Genomic DNA, 10931 nt, shown 5'->3' on the forward strand with positions numbered 1-10931 from the left:
ACATTTTATTTGCGTGAAACACATTTTCCTTAGGTTATTATATCTACATATCTTTCAGGCGATTTAACCAAAGTAACTAAGAGTCTATACATTTTATCAGGTTCTCAGGGAATCCACCCCAGTTTGACGATCTGCTGATGGAGAATGCAGATAAAATGAACTTTCCTTGTTGCTTTCTTTCTACATTTTCCTGTGTGCTGGTTTGGTCTGAATCGCCTGTAATACACCAGGAACAGAACATGGTGTGATCCCCATCGCTCTATTAGAAATGAGACAGGACACGGACTATGGCATAGCAAAAGCAATGTAAAACAAAAGTTAAACATTTACATTTATACATTTAACAGATGATTTTATCCAAAGCAGCTTACAAAAGTGGAACAAAAGCAATTTGTAAAAAAAATAAAAAAAATCACACCAATATTTATATTACACAATACCGAATTTCTTAGACTAGATAACTAGGTTTGGAAAAGTAAAACTATTTTACAACTTGGTGGTTTAGATGATGAATTTTTATGATTTGACTAATATGGAAATGTATTATTTCTAGTAATAAATAAATAAAAAATAGAATGCAGATCCACCCTTGCAAACTGAACTAAAAAAGTTTAAAAAAGAAATGTACAAATAAGAATGCACAAATATGCCACCAAAGTATAAAATAGTCATCAGTTGATGGGAGTGTTTCGGAGTCCTTGGTCAGTGGACAGGAACCTGTGAAGATCCACGAGGAGATCATAACCCATAACCGACTGATCAGACATCTACAGATCCCGCTCCCGCTCTATGTACACCTGATGGAAGCGTCTCATTTTGTATTGTTTGGATGTGTTTATGGAGGGAGTGTGTTTGTGATGGATGAGTGATGATTCCTGACAGCACACTCAATGTTTCCTCGAGGTTCATCAAACATACACACAGTAACACCTCAAAGATCTTCCTCCCTGCCACTTCCTGTCTCTCTCTCTCTCTCTCTCACACACACACACACACACACACACACACTCACACACACACACACACACACACACACACACAAACACACACACACACACTCACACACACACACATGCTCGTGTCTTCCTCTGAGATCAAGGTAAGAATCTTAATGAGAAATATCCATGATGTAAACACATCAGATCGCTCTACAGCACAAAGAGCGATCAGATGATTTAAGTCAATCACTGAGATGCTGGGAGATTATATAGCAGTTCATCGCTTTTCCTGAACACTCTCCTTCTCTCTCTGTCATTGGTCAGTCAGTCAGATAGCCCCGCCCAAAGCTCCTGTCATTGGCCGAGTCAGAAGATAAGATGTCAGGCCACTTAAACAAACCAGGTCATGCCCTTGAGCACAATAAGATAACATGCAATGCATTCTATATCCTTATTTCCACTTGAATATACGTATATATACATTTCAATCCGTATATTGTTCTTTTTCTTTTCTTTTGAAGAACATGCATGTAAATTCCATGCATAAGTGAACCTCAGAGCATGACATAACAGGGAATCCTCAATAAATGAAACAACAGATAAGGCAAAATATCAGGGAACAAAAAAAAAAGCCATGTTTGATACAGTAACACTGCAGGAAAATTATTTTGTGGAGAAAGCTGTTAGTGTACAAACGTAAAAAAAAAAAAAAAATAATTCTTTGACTATATAGACTATGACAATCTGACTTAGCAGAACCTCCTGTACATGTCATTAATGACAGTCAAACCAATCAACCATGTACCTAGGGTTTTGAGAAACACTCATGACTAGTTTATTTCTCCTGTGCTGTATTGTACGACGGTGGTTAAGCAGTGAGTTGCATTGTTGTACTGGAAAAGCATCTCAGATCTCACAGAGAGTGTGAAAGTGTCACAGAGTCAGTGTTTCACTCTTCAGCTCGCAGGGATGTCAAACAACCAGAGACTGACTGACTGACACTGACTCTGAACATGTTCTCACTCCAGCTCATCACGTCAGGGCCCTCGGCATCACTTTCTAACACACCAGATGCTTCAGATGCAGACCCAATTCCTTGCATGCATTTGTAAAAGTAGAAATGATTTATATGTGTATATTTGTTCTTTCACTGATATTTTTGAGCACCAAACCCCACTCCTAAACCTCACCGCTTCTCAACAATATAAAACACATAACAAGCTGATAAATGTACAGTCACAGGTATTTGTTGCAAAAACTGCCAAGGAAATGGTGTAAAAGTATTAGCAATAATTCACGTTGTTGCATCTCATGCAAAAAAATAAACCCAAAAATGACCATGACCCAGTTGGTCATGAGACACACATGAACCAATGGCATTTCACAATCAAAATCAGGTGAAGATTTCTGATTGTGTCTGTGATTTGAGCGTAACGGTGGATGGAGACGGTGAAAGCTTTTGAACTCGCTCACATAAATCAAGTTTTTGGTCTCAGAAGACCTGACATATTTGTCATTTTTGAATAAATTTGTGACGTAGTTGTATCTGCTTGTTATATTCTGTATTTTATATTGTTTCATGTTGAGAATTGGTTAGGTTTCGGGGTAGGAGCCAGGTTAGGTGCTCAGAAATGCCTTAATAGTGTAAAGTAAATAAAATTATTGCGATATTTAAATTGAAACCATTTCCCAATTTCTTGACTATTTCTTGACTATAAATATCCCATGCCCTTTGTGTCTGTGTATTGATGCCAGAGCGTTCTCACTAAAACCAATGCAGAATGAAAAATTACTCTCAAGTCATTATTCATTAAAGTCAGTGTATTTCAAAAGTGATGTCGAGGAGTCCTGAGTCCATATGAAGAGTTATAACTCTGTTCTTTTACATTTTCAAAACTCACACTTTTTTTTATTGTTATCATGTTTTTATTGTGTTTTGTGATGGTTAGCTGTATTTGTTAGATGTTGTCAGTTTGATTGAGATTAATTGGAATGTACAATGAAAAACATGATTTTTGAAAACTGTTAAAAACTGAGTGATCTGTTTTTGCAAATGAACTCTTCATATGTGATGAGCTGGTGTTGGGAAATAACACAAAACACCTGAACGTCACACACAACAGCTGTAAGGTCAGTTACCCGCTTTGATGGATTAGATGATTCTTTGAAATATACCATGGTTCTGAATGACAAGATGTTGTCCATGATAGTAGCATAGACCTTTGGTTCATTTTTGTCACTTAGTTAGTTACGGTCAGTGATCCAGTGGAGAAACTTTAATGACAACATTTAATATGCCGCCGTACATGACCGCCACGAGGAAAGTACCATTAAAGTGATGCAAACTGCGTTCTTTTCACTAAGAATAAAGTGTGACACATCACAGACAGTCACATCAGACCAGCTTCCTTCGCTGTGAGTCATTTACAAGAACAGAATAATTTAAGAAGAAGAAAGTTGGAGCCCTACTGTCAGACGGGCGCTTGATGGCCTCTTTGTCTCAACACTGACTCTAATTGCGTGTGACGTTTATAAAGAGTTCTTTTCATTTCCGTGAGTAAGATAGCTGCACATCCTCCTGCCATCTGCCGAGCAGCGTGAGGAAGACGATCTGTTTGAGAACGCTCCATTCCGCTATGAAGATATAATTGTTCCCCCTTAGCTGCAAAACAAAGAGCAATCAAACTATGTGTTTATTTTTAATTTCCCATGCATGTTTTATCGTGGCATATGCCGGCAGGAGGACTCTATCTACACACGGAGAGAAATGACTTCTGCCGTGCATATATGTGTGCGAGATAAAGACGGCAGAGCATTATCACAGTCCTACATTTCCACCGGCCTATTATCGTCACTCATTCGCATATTCACATATACGCTGGAGTCCATCGGCGGGTTCAGTCCGGCCCCAAAGCCACATCATGAAAAATCAGCCTGTCTGAGGAGGCCAGATTCCCCCTGTCATCACCTAATACACGGATTGATTCATGGTGAGAATGGATCAGGAATATGTCCTTCTGTCGGGACTATTACCCGTCTCAGCCCATCTCTCAGGCTCTAATGATGACGGCTGATGGACCCTCTAATTTTTGTTCTTGCTGAGCAAAAGCTATTTCTATTGGTCAGGCCCTTCGGCCCCCTGAGCGGCAGCCGCTCGTGAAGCGACTCGTGACACGCTTTACTGAGAGATTCCAGCGGTAACGACCAGTACAGAGCTGACCAGTTCTGCTCAGGAATAGAGTCATAAAAAATATGCAAAAAAATCTGCTTTATTTTGAGGGTCGACTTTAGACATTCTACTAACTAGCAGTAACTATATGTCAACTAACTCTCCTCAGAATATCAGTGCACTGTTAGGTTAGAGTTAAGCTTCCATACTTTACTTTTGCCATTAATTCTGTTTAACTGAATATACAAAGAGTTTCATTCAACAACATTAACAACAACAGTGAAATATATTTGAAACATCATTAATAACATGATCTGACAAAGGTGATACTCATGAATTAAGATGGACAAACGTATGAAAAAGATATTAATTCATTAACCCTTTTTAGAACGTAATACATGTAATGTAAATATGACACTGCGTTGTACTGCGATGTACACCCTGTGTTCAGCCTCTACTGACTGCTAAAGCATCTTCATTTATTAAAGCCCATGTAAAAGTATGTGTTTTGATCATTTTGTGCATGACAACTTTGTTGTACTGTGATGTACACGAACCCTCAATGTTCTCGGTTCTCGTGGCATGACGTCGGTCTCCTCTTTAGTCACCTGACGTCTGCGGCTCAGGTGATCGCTGGTTACTCCTTCTCGTGGCATGACGTTGGTCTCCTCTTTAGTCATCTCCGCAGCCCAGCGCCGAATGCTAATGCGTGTGGATTTCACTTCTGATGGCTGTTCATTTTACTGCTGATCTGAGCAGATTTACAGCACACATTCTATCTCCTGACCGCAGCGCCACTCTTATCTGTAATGAAAGCGAGCCGAGCATTAATCAACAGCCCCGACCATCACATTAAATGTATTGTATGTGGGGAGTAAACACGCTCCACGACTCCTCCGTATCAGGCCAGTGGAGAGAGAACACGGCAGAAAAAACCCTCATTATATTTGTCACAATTTCACATCTGCTGTTTTTGAAGCAATGTACCGTGAGGCCATAAACCGCATTACAACCGCGCATAAATTTGTCTGATTTGTGGCTGGAGTAACTAATTCCTTGAGTACATTTTAGAAAAACAAGCAGCCAGCCCTGAAATTACAATTCTATAAAGGCTTTAAATTACTGAGTACGGTATGAAGGACCGGCCTGATGTGTGCGTTATGGAAAGCAACGTTGCTTCCCGAGATTGAGTCAATAAAAGGCAAGATGACTGATGCATGTACTCAAACAGAATTAAAAGGAGACGAGACACCAGGCTGCAGAATAGAGTCATGCATCTCATTTAGTTAGAGAGAGAGAGAGAGAGAGAGAGAGAGCTGCAGGCCATGTGTTTCATTCACACGTCTGGAGCGCTCTGACTCTTACACTGACAAGCAGCACACGTCTTTACAAAACCATGCATGCGCTTCCAAACAGGTGCTGCGTTTGTTCAGCACAGTCCTGCAGATTAGTCTGAATTTTCAGGACTTTCCCCATCTCACAATTGTTGTCCAGATACTCCCAGAACTGCAAGTAATTAAACCCTGGTTATGAAATTAAATGCAAAAGACTGAATGATTACCCAGATCATGTGTGTTGGTGAGGAGAGAGTGATCAGATGCACCATTTTCACCTGCTGGACCAGAAAACAGCTGAAGCACACACACACAGATGTGCACTGAAGGAGGAACTCAAGTCACGTCTACGGACCGAGGATACAGGACTCCTGAACTCCAGCAAGCAAGAACACACCTGCCAACCATGCATAATACCTTAGCAACCACTTAGCAACACCCTGGAAACCTGTATCAACCTCTCCTTACCAATGGAGTGAAGAGTGGTCATCTATTGTTTGGAAATGAAAAGTTTTGTTTACTTGTTCAGAAGCGATCAGAAGATTTCAGCCCATCGTTGAGCTTCAGATGAGGTTTACTGCTCGAGCGGCGCCTGCGACGAACAGAGTCATCATTTATTTCTAGACTCGAATCTCTCTGTAATTCTGCTGAAGCATATTAATACCGTAGTTCAGATCAAAAAAATTCCTCTTCAGACTTCGGAAGAGGAATTCGGTGGAACGGAAGCACAGAATTAAAATAATTCCTCTTGTAGTGTGTAAAACAATAGCACTCAGTTAGCTTTATTAAAATGCCCAATAATAACTGATTTAAAGGCTATAAAATAGTATTCATTAGAGGGTCATAGTTAAAGAGTTATTGGGAGTATACCTAAACGTGTCACTTTTATAGCAAGCGAGCGAGATCATATAATTTGAAAAGAGTGTGATTATATTTGAGATTTGTCCTGAAGCATTAGCAGGGAGCTCGTAAAGAGCTGAAATTTAATATGATGCTTTCAGTCTGTTTAATTGAATTTTAATTGCCACTTTGGGCAGAAGGTTTAGATCGGATCGATAAAATATTAAAGATTCAGTGCTTTGGTGTGGAACCGTCTCCGGTTTCGCTCAGCAGAGGATCTGGCTCTTGGAAGATCTGCATGTTTATGGTGTGTTTTGCAGCGTCCGGTGCGGTTCTGGGCATGTCCGACACTACGGAGTGGATAAATTAGACAGCAGCACAAGCAGAGGATTGCATTAATTAAGAGGCTGAGGAAAGAGCGTTCGGTCACCTTCAATGGGAAGCACCTTAATGTGCCAGAGCTATAAATATTTTGAAATGTCACACCTCGCTGAGACAGCATCAGAGCCCAATCAGAGCCATAAATCAGCAGCGCCAAGCAGCCAGGTCCCAAAAGATGGCTCTTTGGTATTTTAGAAATAATTGCTAACACAAAAAGGGTAATGAATGAAGCTATAAATTCCATTAAAAGCAGACTAGCAGAGGATTATTTGTTAAAATTATGCATTTCTCCAGGAAAACGGTCCTTACTGCATCACTCCTTCCAGCCGTAACCGACGCAGATACGGAACTGTTTGCATGATGTCATCACAGCGGCTGATTAACGGCCGGTTAACGGCTCGAGCTCAGTGTTGAAGTGGACAGAGACAGTTAACGATGTGACATCAGATAAATAAAAAAACTACATTAGAGAACAGAGTGCTACAGGCAGGATGTTTTTGTAGGTCAAAACCTGGAAATGAGTATTTCTGTCAATGTTTTTTTTTGGTCAAATGCTGAAATAAGGTCTGTGTCTAACACAAGCTCAAGATATGTGTAATTCTGCTTTAGAAAAAAAAAGAAAAAGAAAGTGCAACGCTCACTCTACAAACAAATAAAAACAAAGATATTTTGGCCAACTTAAATTCCTTCATCTGACCTGCTGGCTGAAATGGCATTGTTTTTAAAGAAATGGAGCTTGAGCACACACAGTCTAATCTGAAGCCTATACAGCTGCATCTGCCCTGACTGTAAAGAAAACGCTGTGTCTCTGCACTCACAGTGAACACACAGACACACAAACACTCTGTTAGTATTATTAGCAGCATTAGTCCATCTATCCTGTCTGCTGAAGGGTTACGACATCGGAAACACATGATTTGCAGCAATTACAGAACCCGCCCATGACGAGTGCTCTGTGCTTCTTATAGAGATGTTGTGTGAATATGTATAAAGCGGAGGACGGCTCTCCTCAGAGACACGGATGACAATAGCTGCTGTCATGTATGGAGCCCATAGTGTGGAATTGCTTTAATACTGTTCCTTGTACAACAGCTGAAATTACTGAGCCAAAACTATACATTACGAATCATTTATTGTCCCCAGCTTATGTATTACCGCCCGAGTAAATCCCGGCGAGGGCCCAAGATCCTCTCTGATGGACATGCCATTATTCACAGGGCAGCGCTGAGAGACAGTAAAACACTCCCTCAAGATCAATCCTCTCGCTCCACGTTCCTCCGAGTCAAACTCAACATCCTGGCTTTAATCAAGAACCTTTTATCATCCACAGCACAGAAAATCCCTTTACTGCACACAGCGTCATACTGACACCGTATAAAGAAAGGAATATGCTCTGTTATGATGAAGCAAGAATGTTTTTGGCTGAAGCCATACAGTAAATGAGGACAGAAAATATATTATATTATATTTTTTATTCATTTAAAATTTTATGTTTACATTATACTACTTGATCGGCTAGCTAATGTTCTTATTTTCATTCATTTATTTAAAGTTATATCATTTTTCATTTATCAATTTTTAATATTTGAAATTATTATTATTATTATTATTATTATTTTTACAACTATACAGATATCGGAAACTTCAAGGCAGGGATAAACTCACAAATTCTTTTGCTGGAGAATAATGGAATACATGGCAAAACACTACTGACTGGTTTGTAATTTTTAAATCATTCTTACTGAAGCTATCACTCACAAACCTTAATTTTACCCAGCTGACAAGTTTAAAATGTGCTGAGCAGATTTCACAATCAAATACTGTATGTCACATAAAACTTAAGTATAAGATATAAAAATGCATGTACATGACTAAAAAGCTCAGATACACAGTGCAGTGCATATGTCCACCGCAGCAGTGAGCAAACAGTGTCCAAACTGCATTTGAAAGGATTGAAATACAGGTGCATCTCAATAAATTAGAATGTCATGGAAAAGTTCATTTATTTCAGTAATTCAACTCAAATTGTGAAACTTGTGTATTAAATAAAGAACCAAAAGAACCAAAGTTTAAGTCTTGTGATGATTTTGGCTCGCATTTAACAAAAACCCACCAATTCACAAATTAGAATATGGTGACATGCCAATCAGCTAATCAACTCAAAACACCTTCTAAGGTTTCCCGAGTCTTCAAAATGGTCTCTCAGTTTGGTTCACTAGGCTACACAATCATGGGGAAGACTGCTGATCTGACAGTTGTCCAGAAGACAATCACTGACACCCTTCACAAGGAGGGTAAGCCACAAACATTCATTGCCAAAGAAGCTGGCTGTTCACAGAGTGCTGTATCCAAGCATGTTAACAGAAAGTTGAGTGGAATGGACTGAGGCTGGGGTCAAGGCATCAAGAGCCACCACACACAGACGTGTCAAGAGATTTGGCTACAGTTGTCGTATTCCTCTTGTTAAGCCACTCCTGAGGCGTCTTACTTGGGCTAAGGAGAAGAAGAACTGGACTGTTGCCCAGTGGGCCAAAGTCCTCTGTGAATGAGAGTGACACAGCATCAGTTGCATCACTGCACTGGAGGCCTGTCCCAACACTTGCTTGTCTATGTACATGATGTATTTCCTGTATTTGGCTGATGTTTTCATGTGGATGTAAAGTGTGTAGAACTCTGATTGTGTGTCTTTAAATGTGTGCAGGGTGACAATCTATAGTGGAAAACAAAAGATGAAAATCCTGTTTTTCATAATGAAAGTTATTGAGTTTTAAATGTCACAAAGCACAAGTTCATGAGATTAGTAGTGAATTTTCAGTTTTTTTTTCTAGCGATTCTTTTTATTCAGTTGACGAAAGCAGTCCAAATGACTTCAGATTGCCATGGTTTTCCAGTTTGATTTGCAGACACTTGCTGTACAGTGCAGGATTGGACCATTGTTATAATACTTTTAAGCTGCTTTTGTGACAGTTTGTCTCATCTTAATACTTCCTTTCACTATAACTGCATAAAATAAAATAAAAACACTGACCAAGCCAAATTTCTCACCAAAAAATGATGGTTTATGGGCTTATAATGATAGAATGTTACTTTTTTCATTACCTTTTTGTAAGCAAAAGCAGTTCCTGATGCCCACATTGATCCAGCTATAGAGGCAGACTTTATTTCACATCACTTCTAGTCTGTATATATACTGTATAGAGTGATAGTGGTTCAGATGGTTAGGGTGCAGTTTATCCCACCAGTTCCAAACATTCAAGAGTTTCTGAATCTTGCTAATTGTGAAAACTTTGTGCTGGTGTCTGCACCGACAGATGAGATGAAAAGTTGCTGCTAAATTCGCAGCTGGCAGGCAAATGAATGCAGTGTGAAGCGCAGGTTCCCGCTGCTCCGGCAACAAAGACATCTGCTGCGGAGTTATCAGGGATGTTCAGTCACTCGCTCCAGCCCAACCGCTGCACTTCCATTAGCATTGCTCAGAGCTAGCGCTCAACCTACTCAATCTTTCCCTCCGCTTCGGAGGAGTCTCTCATTTGCCGTGGAGCTGGTGTTGTGTGTGAAGCCTGTGCGATGCTCACTAGTGCTGTTCAGAATCCTAATGAGCAGGTCTCGTGATGGAAGCAAAAGTAAATTGAGCTCACTAGCATGATAAATGATCCTAATGAACGCTATTGTTCTCGTCTGCGACCGCTAGCTTGGGTGGGAGCCAGATGGTCGGTAGTTAGCGCTCACTTTTTGTGTTCATATCTGATAACAAGCACTAATGCGGGTCTTTTCTTATAAAATTAGTTTGATTAGTGTTGATGTGGAGGCATTTTGAATTGGACATATATGGGTTTTAATTGTTCTGCACTGGTATTAGTTAGTAAAAACGTTTTGTTCCCAGTGTGTTTTCCGTGATGTGTTTAGAGCCCTAGATAGATCATATTTCCTCAAGCTTTATTTGATGAAAAGAACAATCCCAATAATATGTGACAGATATAAACATCTACTTGCTGCTGCTTCTCACTGTCCGCTTGTCTTCACTCTGGACGAAGCCAGTGGCAGCGCTCAGGGTTTATTCTCTTTTTAACTCATCAGCTGTTTGCCAAAGTGCTCCATCTCAGCAGAGCACACGCTTCTGTTCGGATAGCATGGCTCGGGACGGCCCGCGTCAGGGGACAGACAGAGACCCATCCAGATATTCTTCTCTCAGCGGCAGTCTTCCTCATCAGACTCATGACGCCTCGGGCTTCTTCACACACATCTGTGACTCTCTCCTCCTGCTTCATC

The sequence above is a fragment of the Cyprinus carpio genome, chromosome B17 (genome assembly GCF_018340385.1).
Source record: "Cyprinus carpio isolate SPL01 chromosome B17, ASM1834038v1, whole genome shotgun sequence".
Taxonomy (NCBI): Eukaryota; Metazoa; Chordata; class Actinopteri; order Cypriniformes; family Cyprinidae; genus Cyprinus; species Cyprinus carpio.